Genomic DNA, 12,136 nt, shown 5'->3' on the forward strand with positions numbered 1-12,136 from the left:
ATGCAAGTTATCCTCAAGGACAACACAGATTCAGACTTCACAGCCCCCCTCCTGCTGTGACAGGTTCACAGCGAGGGGCGTGACGTCATGATGCAGCTTTCCTACCAAAATTGTACAACTAGCATCTAAGCATCTCAGCGTAGGGAAATCAGACAAAACTAGTCTGAGGAGCGTTCTGCAAGACAACTGGCCTGTTCTCCTCTAAAATCTCAATGTCTCAAAAGTCAAATACACTGTTCCTGGTTATAGATGACTAAAGAGACATGATAACAAAATGCAGTGCTGCCTGGATTGGATCCTGGATCAAACTAGGAAAAATACCACAAACGACATTATTAGGACAATAGGTGGGGGCTGAATAGAGACTGCATATTAGATAACAGTATTCTATAAGGTTAAATTTCCTGAATTTAACCATTGCACTGTGGTTATATAAAGAAAATCGTTGTTCTGAAAAAACACATACTTAAGTATTTAGAAGTGAAGGGGCTTGACACCTGCCAATTAACTGGCTAAGAAAAATTCTAAATCTCTTTCTCCATCACCATCTCCATCTCTACATGGCGGGGAGTGTGATAAAGCAAACATGGTAAAGTGCTAGTGACTGGTGAAGCTGAGTAAACAGTCTCTGGGAAAATTCCTTGTACTAGTCTTACAACTCATGGATATTATTTCAAAATAAACTACTTTAAAAATCATTGAACAGAGTCACTGCCATCTTGACCTTTGCTATATTCTGTTTCAAGTCAACTGAGTTCCGGGTACTACAAACCGTCATGTAGTTTGTGCAGTGCACACACCTGCTCGCTCGGGGAGAGTCAAGGACAAGGGCTTTTGGGGGACTGGAAATCATTCATGCACTTTTTGATCTTTCTACTTATTTGACACCCAGTAGGGCCAACTATGTACCAGCTCGTAGAACCTGAAGTAGTTAGGCCCTGAATGATTCTAGAGAGAAAGAAAGACGGGGAGGTAGGGCAGCAGGCAGACCTAGTGACTTCTGAGTCATCTGGAGATCATGGGAGAAGGTACTTATAAAAAGCCTGTACTAATTCCTCTTACTCAGATAAAATCGGAGGCTTAATTGGCTTTCATTTGCTCATAAATCAGGCTTGATTATTCCTTTCCCTCACTTCTCATACCTAGTTAGTCAACAAGTTCGGTCCATACAACCCCTGAAGTAGCTCTAGAATCTGTCCTCTTCTCTCCCTCGCAGGCCACCATTATCTGGACAACATCAACACTCTCCCACTGGTCCCAGTGTATTTATTCTTGCCCTCTCTCTATTCTCCATGTGGCAACCACTATGATCGTTTATGAAAATGAAGTCTAATCGTATCTGTCGAACCCCCTTCAGTGACTTCCCACTGCTCTTGGGTCCAAACGCTTATCATGGTCTACAGTTCCCTCCAGGATCTGCTCCATCAACCCACCCTTCCAGCCTCATCTCCCATCACTCCCCCTCACTCCCTGGTCTCCAGTCACGTTGACCCTTTCACACTCAACATATGCTATTTCCTCTTCCACAGCTCTTGGCTTAGCAAACTCATCAGCTTTCAGATTTCAGCTCAAACACCCCTTTCTCAGGGTTGCTCTGCTCTTAAGAGTACATTAGCAATTCATGTCAGGATCTCACACGGCATGTTTATGAATTTATCACACAGGCTATAATCATTTCTTATTCATCATCAGAATATGGGAACCACATCTGTCCATTTTTATCCCAGTGTCTCCAGTGCTTAGCAAAGAACATGGCATACAATGTACCCTCAATAAATAACTGTTGAATGAAGAATGAACATTAAAGTTTCACATAAGAAAAGAAAAAAAGGAAATGTAAAGACTAGTAGGAAGCTTGATCTATGTTCTCTCTGGGCCGCCACACTTCAAGAAAATAGTGTCAAAATAAGAGAAACGCTTCACTTTTTCATTTTGCTTGGATGCCAGAAGTTAGCCCAGTTCCCAAAAGTGGTTTTGATGTACAGGATCTTTTATTGGTACAAAAGAGCTTCTTTTTGTCTTAAATTCAGTTTTCCTCGGCTTTTAAGAGTTTCTAACTACTTCTGGTAAACAATTCTGTGATCATCTAATCCATATTCTTCACAACTTTATTAAACTCTAATCATATTTCCTCAGTCTTTTCAAGCCCAAGGAGTCCTAATTATTTCTGTCTGCCTTCATATTGCAACCCCTCCCACACCATCATATTATATTATATTAGCTGTTCTTCTTTGACCTTCCTTGAGTTCCATTATGCCTTCTCCTACAAGATTAACGACAACTATCAATAGCATTTTATGCAAACACATCGCATCCTAGATTTGTATGACACGTGGCTGATGTTATGACTTTGCAAATTTTTCTTTATTCATGAAAAAACAAGTCTTCTAGACTCAATAAGAGTTTTTCTAAGAGATAGGTGCATGTATGTTGTGTATGTGTGTTGTATATGTGTATGTTGTATATACATATATGCATGTTGTGTATGCATGCATGTATGTTGTGAGCATGCATGCATGTTGTGAGCATGCATGTTGTAAGCATGCATGCATGTTATGTGTACACACACATATGATGTATGCATTGCCTCAAAGAGGACCACTGGCTGGCAGCTATCACTGGTCACACAGTGGTTTCTCTTATTGGGCTGCTTTGATCTTTCTTGGGGGTAGGAGGAGAAATCTTATTCCTGCTCTGGTCACCACCATTCTTGCTCAGCTCTTCTGCCAGAATTCCCCTGGACTATCTCCTGGAGGGCGACTGGCCCAACTAATCTGGCCCAAACTATTATAAACCTTAAATACAAAATGAAACTGTATACACATGTATGCAGTGACTGATTACTATATGGCCCTGTTTAAATTATTCATATACCAGTATTACTCAATATTTTGGCCAAAAGTTCCAGAATTTCATCTTCACATTCTTTTCAAAAGACAGAGTATAAAAATTTCGCAGCGAAGCCCATCAATGTCTACATCACCTGTTCATTTATTCTAGGTCACCTACACCTAAGACACTCGTGACATGAAAAGCGTCTAGCAGTGCCACTCTACTCTGCCCTCTTCTTCTATCTCCTCTCTGGATATTCTGCCCAGTGATGTCACCTCCAACCCCATGGCTCCAATCATGTAGATGTTAAAGACACCCGACATGACATCTCCCCTCTCCCCCCAAGTTCTTTCCTGAATTTCAGGCTCTGTATTTCCAACTGTTCTGGAAGACCCAAACTAAATCTGAATAAAAAAGCCCTCCCCAAACCACAGAATATGGAACTAAGGTATTTTGGAAGACAGAAAGCATAAAGGTTAGATGACAATTAGTACAAGGCAGAATCTTTCAAATAAATCACATAATCTTTGAATAGCTACTTGAAATTAACAAATCCTATGGTTAAACAGGAACAGTGTCAAAATAAGACTTTTAAGAATATGCTATTTAAAATGGGGGAATAATACTCTTTTTTTTTTTTTTTTTTTAGTCAGTTTCTAAAAGCTGTATGGGGTTTTCACTTGTTTTTCGTTTTAAAACTTAATGAAGCTCTGGATCTCATAGTCAATTTACTTAAAATTACTCATTTTGGCCTTTAGACTATACTGTACCAAAGTTCATTGTGTCTGTCTCCTAAAGCAGCTCCTGCATTGTTAAGAGTAAGCCCCTTTCAATGTCGTACAATGCTGAACACAATGCCGTCGGCAGTCCTGACAGCAAGTGGCAAACTCAGGCTTCATTCCCAGGCCAGACACTGAGGCATTGTGTAACTCTGCTCAGGCCCTAGAAACCTAGCCATGCTTCAGTCTCCCCGTGATTAACCGGTAACATTTGAACACTATCTGCCACTTCCTTTCTTCAGGAGGAAGCTGTGAGGCATCAGTTCGATGCATTCTGCTGCAAGAAAGGCACCGTACGGACAAATACCTGTTCATCACAAATGCTCATTCTCCTAAGGTATCTTAGGTGACAGTTAGCTTCCTTGGGCAAGAGCCTGGGCGCCCCCTGTGCAGCCCAGACCATGGTCCTTCCCTCCCATCGGCCAACAGCAGCCTCCACATGCCCCATTCCATCCCATTCCGACCAAAGACACTAAAGCCGCACAGCCCTTGGCCTTCACTTGCAGCAGGGAATAGAGAACAGGGTGAGTCTGCATTGTAACTGCTATACCCAGGGCAGGGGGGTGTGGGGGGGTGGCGGGGGGGAGCCAGTAACCCAGGTCATGGTCTCTTGCCTAGACTGCTTCAGCTAACAGGTCTGTCCACATTGGGTTGGTTACGACTTGTTTCTTTTCAAAAGAACGCAGTGTCTCTCGCCTCTTATGTCAGGACGCAGGATGCTTTCCCCTAGCTTGCATCCACAAACTTCTACCAACGTTGTCTGTGAGGAAACGCTGTGCCAAGGTCTTGAGAAAGGGCAAGGATCAGAATCACCAGTAATAACTCTGTGTCCTAGACTTTGGACAAATCATAGAATCACATAAACTTCAGTTGAAAAGTAAATGAGCCAAAAAGCATAAGAAAGAACCTTAGGGATATTTGCTTAAAGGAGGGTGAACACGTGTATTTGGGGGGGAAATAAGCAAAAGATTAAATGGCACGGGTAAAATGAACACTTGCAGTTCAGTCTGGTGGTCTAGCACCACGGCAAGACTGCCTTAAAATGTCCCCATTTCTGTTGGGGACAGTGCCAGGTATTCAGTACGTCTGACAGAGCAATGTACCAGCAGGGACTCAGTGAAGAACTGCTCAACAAGTCCACACTGTAAAGCACTTAATTAGGCATCTCAATTCCCTCTATGTCTCCACCTTAATGACACCCACCGGCCTCCAAATCATTCACGAGTCCCTCAAAGAGGCCACCCTGGTCCTGTACGCTCAGAAGGAAAGGCCCTTCCCTCTCTTTTCTAATTCACAAATTCCTATTCCAAGTTCTGCTCAGGTGGCTGGCACCTCTCTGAAACGTCTTCAATTCCCTCAGGGAGAACTCATCGTTTCCTCCACTCTTTGGTCCTTTGCACACACTTCTAGCACTGCAGTTAATACTATGCCACGTGTATATTTTTGTAACTGTAAAAAATTATTAGCCAATAGAATTATACACACTGACCCAAAGACATATTCATCCTTGGTCCTGACTGATATTGGTTCAGAAAGTTTCATGTCACAGCTACTAAGGGTGGCCCGGCAGCCAAGCAGGGAAAGAGTCGCCCTCAACTTCACGGCTCTAGACAGTCTTGTTCAAAACCCTCCCGCTCTGGCACTGGCCCCTGCATTGCCAGTATGTCCCGCCATCCCATGTCGCTAAATACCCGGACTTGCGGGACCTGGCATTTGTTTCATCTGATGCTCTGTTTTTTCATTATGAATATATGATTTGATTCTTAGCATAATTTCAATTTGATTGAAGCTCTGAACAGTTGCAGGAAAGTTTTCTTCAGTCAGCGTTGGGGCTTCCCCACAGCCATGCAGTCACTGGCCAAGCCCCATCCTCTCTCCTGCTCATTTAAATACAGATCTCACCACACAAAACCCAGAGGTTTCCTATGGCAGATAACCAGGTCTTTCTGTGGAGCCCTAGGGTGGGGTCTGGCACAGCACCCATTAAATACTTGTCAGATTCATGCTACATCAATTAGTCAGTACTGAAAAGCAAGAGAAATTTTATCCATAACTTGAAGTGGATATGTATCTTAGGTAGTTTGATTTCAATACCAAAAATAGGTACCTGTACATTCTGACCCTCACCAACTCTCATGATGAAAAAAAGAAGTTTTTAAAAGGAAGTCCATTTCTACAAGTGTTTTCTAACACTAAATATGTTCAACATAAAATATTAAGTGTGCAAATACCTAAAATTACCCAATTTAAAATATTTTCTGAATCTATAATAGCCAAATACATATCTGTCTTTTGAAAATACAACCAAAGTGTGTTACCAGACTTGTAAGAACTGCTGCTTAGTTTTGTAAAAGACTTGAGGAAGCATTGGGTGTCCTTACTAACTTAGAAACAAAACCAAAGGCAGCTAATATTACTAAGCACCGCCGTAAGTGGTTTGCATATCTTAATTCACTTAGTACTTTGAACAACCCAATGAGAGAAGTACTACATGCTTCTGATTTTAACATGAAGAAACTGAGGTCCAAAAAAGTTAAATAACATGCCGGAGTGGAGCCAGGATTTGAACACTGGCAGTCGATGCTTCAGCACCGTTTTCTGAGTCGTGAGAATGCTAAGCCTCTATGTAATATCTGAGAGTGTGTCATGTAGAGGAAACCTCTGAGGCGTTCTGCATTAGGGCGATATTCAGACATGGAAATGCTAGGAAGTGACTAAGCTGGGGCTCCAAGCAGGGCTGTTGGGCTCCAGAGCTCTTACTCGTGTCCTCCTGGCCTTGGTACGGCCATGTGTGGAGTCAGGGATCAGAGCATCAGAAGCAGGGTGTTTCTGTTGTTTTGAGGGAGTGGGAGTGCATTAAGTGAGTCTGCCTATGTAACTGAACAGACAGGTACCTGGCAGAGGAAGGGGAGACACCAGTCCGGGTACTGCTGCCTTCCTTGCACTGTCAGGTTTATGGCTAAAGAACTTCTCATTGCAGGCAGATGGCCCCCATCTTTCTCCCAGGAGAGTTAGAGGGCATGGGTTCCCGAAGGGCTGAATTAGGGAGTAAGGAAGAGGGAGACGGGACTGGCTGGGGGGGACTGGCTCTTTCCCGCTGTTTGTTTCTTTCATTTAACATCCCACCCCCTTTTTCTTTTTTATCCTCTCGAAAGGACAAAGCTTGTCTATTAAGGGAAGCCCATTATAGCTGCAGATATTTCCGATTCCAAGCATGTTAATAAGTGGGGAAAAAAATCTCTACAAGTACTCAAATTTTCCCCCTTAACATATATATATATATATATATATATATATATATATATGTAAATTATACCTCAATAAAGTAAATAAATAAATAAGCAAGTTCTAAACAAAATAAAATGTGTTGGAAAAAGAGTATGAAAGAAAATACATAAATAAACTGAGTTGTGTAGAAATATATGTGAAGGAGATGATCTGTAACGAACATGAATCTCTTAGCTAATCCTTCCTTTCCACTTGCAAGAAGAAAAATAAGTTTCAAATATGCCCCGATGTCTTGGAGTAAATAGTGGGTCTTGCAAACAAGTGACAAGAATATCAGTTCAAAACAACACCAACAGCAACAGAAATAATAAGCAGGGCAATGGGATGCTGTCAAGAGGCCTTTGCTCACCAGAGGACCCCAGGAGTGGACTCTTTCCCACCTTACAAGAGCAATCCACTCTTTGAGGTGAAAAAGCCTGTGGCCCTTTAAGACCCTAGTGGGAAAAACAATACATTGTTTTTACAGAGGATGGGTCAAACCTTTCGGCCATGCGGGCTGCTCTATGCTCACAGATGAAGGCTTTGGCCCCGAATTGTACCAGGGCTGAGGCTTCTGGCCAATACATCACACTGCCTCAGGACACTAAGTCTGTCTTTGCCTTACCCTTTGTATTTCTCAATCCACATTCCTTTTTGGGGTGAAATACTCCATTATTTCTGCTTTGTTCTGGGCTGTCTCCTGTCTCTGTCCCTATTAACTCGTGGCAACAAAAGAAACAAACAGAAGCAGGGGATTTCATGCTTAGCAGCTATAGACATTGGCCTCACGGCTTTGCAGAGGGGCAGACATCTGAAACTTTGAATGGAAGAGAGTGCCGCTGTGCTGAACCAGACCGGGGCCCACGTGGCTCCCTGTCTGGGTGTCAGGCATCCTTGATCAGTGGCGTTCACGAGTCCTGTGTGCATATTTCAAGACGAACCAAACGTGGGATTTTAAAAGTTAGGGCATGTATCTGATAATTAGATTTAAAGAGACTCTAATCCATAATTCTCATATATTCCTTGCTATCCAAAATTTCAGGCCTTGTCATATTGGAAATAGATCAGAGGGATGCGGCTTTTGTTTTGTTTTGTTTGTTTTGTTTTAACTAAGAAACTCAGAAAGGAAGCTAAGTGGAAAATAAATCTTCCTTATTTTTAAGGTATAATTCTTCTCTTATAATGGCTAAATGGAATATCTAATTTTTAACTATCAGTTTTTATAATAACAGAATTATCCAATAAAACCAGCAGAAAATTCCCCAAGTATGACTGTCTGTAATGAGAACCAAACTTTATATGCGTATTTATAAATATACCCAAATCAGGGCTTCACCTGGGTCAGTTTCAGACCATGTACTATTTTTTTTCTAATGAGCAAAGAAATACAAATTTAGCCGAAAGCGAAAGAGAGATTAATACATTTTTTATTAAATCTCTTTTATGGTCACTATCTAAACAGAATGTTTCTAAGCAGAAAGGAGGGCATAAAAATACACAAACACTTTTAATATTTCTTAACAAGGGCATTTTTGTATATTTTGTACACTTACAAGTTCTGAGTCAGGAAATGACAATATTTTAAAAGAGTTAGGGTCCCTAGGTAGGCCTTCAAGTGGGTTTAAATATCACCCAAAAATCCCCAGGAAAGATCCCAAGAAAGCAGATTCTCTCTGCTCCTTGTGCTTTTGGAACTGGAAATGGGGAACCTTATAACAGACGAGAGCTAAACGAAGAGGTAAAACTAAAATTGTTTTTTCTGTAGTCCCCAACAGTGGGAATCCTATCCCATATTTTCAGAAACAACAGAGCATTCTCTCCCTGAACAATCTTTAGGCTCCAAAACAATGGTGCTCACTCCCACATTTCCTGTCAGTCACTGATACCTGTGGATCTGTCCAACTCGGTCTCTACTATCTATCTCCCTGTTCCTCTCCAGCCCAAAGGCTGCCCATCACCACTGTCTCCTGGATAACACACTGTCTATTCTCCTAACTGGTGTCCTTACCGTGGGTCTTCCCCAACTCCAATGTAGTCTTCGGAATGCTAACAGTGATGTTTCTAAAGCACACCAAGTCATTCCCATGATTTAAGCTCTTTCCATTGACACCCAGAACTGTCAGGATAAAATCCAAACTCCTTATCTAAGCAGATAAGGCTCTTTACGATCTGACCTTTGCCTTCATTTCTGGCCTCCCATGGATGTTACCAGGATTACATACGATCATGTTTGTAAAGCACCTAAAGCAGGGTTGGCATATAAAACTTAACCGGTAATAGTTGTTGTTATTTCCCCACCATATACAGGGCCCCCAAGACAATCATACGGAACTATGAGTAATTCCTGATTCAGTCTCCTTCATGCTTCACGTCATCAAAGGAGCCAGCCATCTGCCTACACATCATTCTCCCCATCTCCCTCTGACTGGCTCCTAGCAACTTCTTCTGCTCAATGATCATTTCTTCCAGGAAGACTTCTGTGACCCTCAGTCTGATTTCGATGACTTTCTTCAAACTTCCTTAGCACCTCTCTATTCCACTGTCATAACCCTCATATTCTGTCAAGTCAAGTTGATTTACAGTCCATCTTCCCCCAGTGGACTTGGAGCACTTGTATGCAGACACCACTTCTCATTCAACGTTGGAACCTGACTGTCTGATACAGCATCCATCATGTGTAGGATGAGCTGCCCAGGGATTAAGTATATGGCTTTGATTAAGTGCATGGCCAAACAAGCCTGAAATCGAACCCTACTGCTATCTGGAGCAGTTACTTCACTGATGTCTCATAATTTAGAAAATAAGGATCATCTCATAGAAGTGTTAGGGTAGTGAATGAGATACTGTACACCAAATGCTCAGAATAGTGCTCGGTAATCAATAGATAATATCTTCATGATTGTTACTACTACATTTTTCACTTAAAACAGTGTTTTCCTAATGAAAACTGATTTTTGTGACCACCAATTAGGATTCTTCTCACAGTGGATAATAAAAGATAGTTCAGGGTTTGGATTTACTTTATTGTCCATTTGGTCAAAGATCTGAAATGATACACCAAATACCAATGGCGGCTAATGACAGATAGATAGTTTTTGTGGTTTGCCATAATAAGAACTATTAAAAGGAATCATAATGTGATCTATAGTGGAACTATCATTGGATTTCTCTCTTCCCCTGAGAGGAGAAACTGCTTTTAAACATCACTGGTCTATCTGAACAGTTAAGTCAATTCTCTTTTGATTAGGAATCTCCGCTGTGTCTATGAAGACTTAGACAAAAGCATAATGGGGGCGGGGGGGATGTCTGTAATCCCTGCACATCCTCAAATCACAGTTGCTGTAACTGCTGACAAAGACAAATGTTTACTATGGCCTAGCACTAAAGAGCCAATACAGTGAGCTAGATGCTATCGCGCCTCACACATCAACACATGTGTCAGACAGACTCTGATTGCAAAGTCTGTTATTGGTGATGGGAGAGACAGAGAGGGCACAGCTGGATATTTCAGATCCACAGCTGAGCTGGCAGCAGTGGTAGTTCAGGCCATCTTCTCACTTTAAAAACTGAAATTAATCTGTGAGAGTTATTTAAAGGTGTGTTTTATTAAAGAGGCACTTTCTGACTACTGTCAAACTTCACAAGCAAAGGCCGAACGCACAGATTAAGGCAGGTCTACTTGGGGTCAGCTATGAGATATCTACTGATTTCGCTCAGCATCCATCACTAATAAAATACCAACAAAAATAATCTTCTGTTCCTTCAAAAGATTAAAAGTAGCATGTGGATTTAATTTATATTATAAATGCTTTTACTATTGGCTTTATTTTATTCCCTGGAATTAATACAGGCAAAAATGTCTTAAATGTTGTTCCGGTATATATTATACAGATGGTACAGCTATCATATAACAGATTGGTGAACATATTAGAGGAATCCCAAGGGCCTGACATATTTAACTGCGGTCTTACTAGAATGGAGTCTGAACATCACCAACAATTTTTTTTTAATTGTCAAATAAGGCACCCAACTCCCTATCAACGGAGTTTCCAAACCAACCAGGATAATATGCTTGAACACTGAAGTGTTTTTTTAAAAGGATGTCCTCGTTTTTCTTTTGTACCAGACAGGGTTCTGGTTGCAAACACCAGAATAAGTGATTTACTGGAAGGATATTGACGATTCACAGAACGGATGAGAAAGCTAAAGAATTGCAAGAACCAAGGCAGCCCATGGTAACACCATTAGTTTAGGAGTTGCCACTTCTGACTATGAGGCACCTTGTACCAGACGCCACTGCAGCATGAGAACGATCTCTGAGTCGCCACCCAGTGCCACTGACCATGGAGCTGGAGCAGATAACTTCTCACACCTTGTTTCAGGCTGGGGTCCTGACTGCCCCCTATCTTAAACAATAAAAGGAGAGAGCCCTGACTCCAAGCTCTTGTGGGATTTGCCTCCAAATAGAGTACAGATGGCCCTCGGAATCCACGGGTGCTGAACCCACAGATTAAACCAACCAAAACTCAGAAATATGTTTTTAAAAAATGTTAGGTTGCCATTTACGTGGACTACGTAGTTGTGCCTATGATGGTTGTGCCTGTATGGGACATGTAGACTTTTTTCTTATCATTATTCCCTAAACATTACAATACAATTATTTATATGGCATTTACATTGTATCAGGTATTGTAAGTAATCGAGAGATGATTTAAAATATATGGAGGATGTGTACAGGGTATATGCAAATTCTATGTCATTTTATATAAGGGACTTGAGGATTTGGTATCTGCGGGAGTCCTGCATTCATCTGCAGGGGAGCCCAAAACAATACTAACTATACGTTTTGTCCTTTGGTCCAAAAGACAGCAGACTTTCTCTATTATTACAATTCAAAGACATAAAAGAGTCACTAATATTTGTTGACCTTTCATTTCCATGGGTATATACTGACATAAGATGTCAGAGCCTTGGGAATGACCAAGAAGAGTCAGGCTGAAACAAGGTGAGGGCAGGATGTGAGTAAGTAGAAAATTGAGCCCGGATTGTCCTGAGCAAACATGTTTTGCCCTCTCAGTGTCCCACTTGTGCACTATTTAATACTCAGCTCTCTATATTACATGCATTCTCTTCTTTGTTTCCATACTTCTATGGATAAATGATTACATGTAAGAAGATGGGGGCTGCCAGTGTATGTCTAGGAGGCTCGAATGCCTGACAGCTGTTCTGGCCATACTTGCCTAGTCTTGCTTTTCTTT

General features: G+C 41.5%; 1 protein-coding gene across 7 annotated transcripts in view; it reads right to left on the reverse strand.

Moving 5' to 3' along the window:
- ARL15 (ADP ribosylation factor like GTPase 15) overlaps positions 1–12,136 on the reverse strand; it is a 379,903-nt gene that overhangs the window by 243,389 nt on the left and 124,378 nt on the right. The window lies entirely within an intron of this gene.

This window comes from Rhinolophus ferrumequinum, chromosome 7, assembly GCF_004115265.2.
Source record: "Rhinolophus ferrumequinum isolate MPI-CBG mRhiFer1 chromosome 7, mRhiFer1_v1.p, whole genome shotgun sequence".
NCBI classification, from domain to species: domain Eukaryota; kingdom Metazoa; phylum Chordata; class Mammalia; order Chiroptera; family Rhinolophidae; genus Rhinolophus; species Rhinolophus ferrumequinum.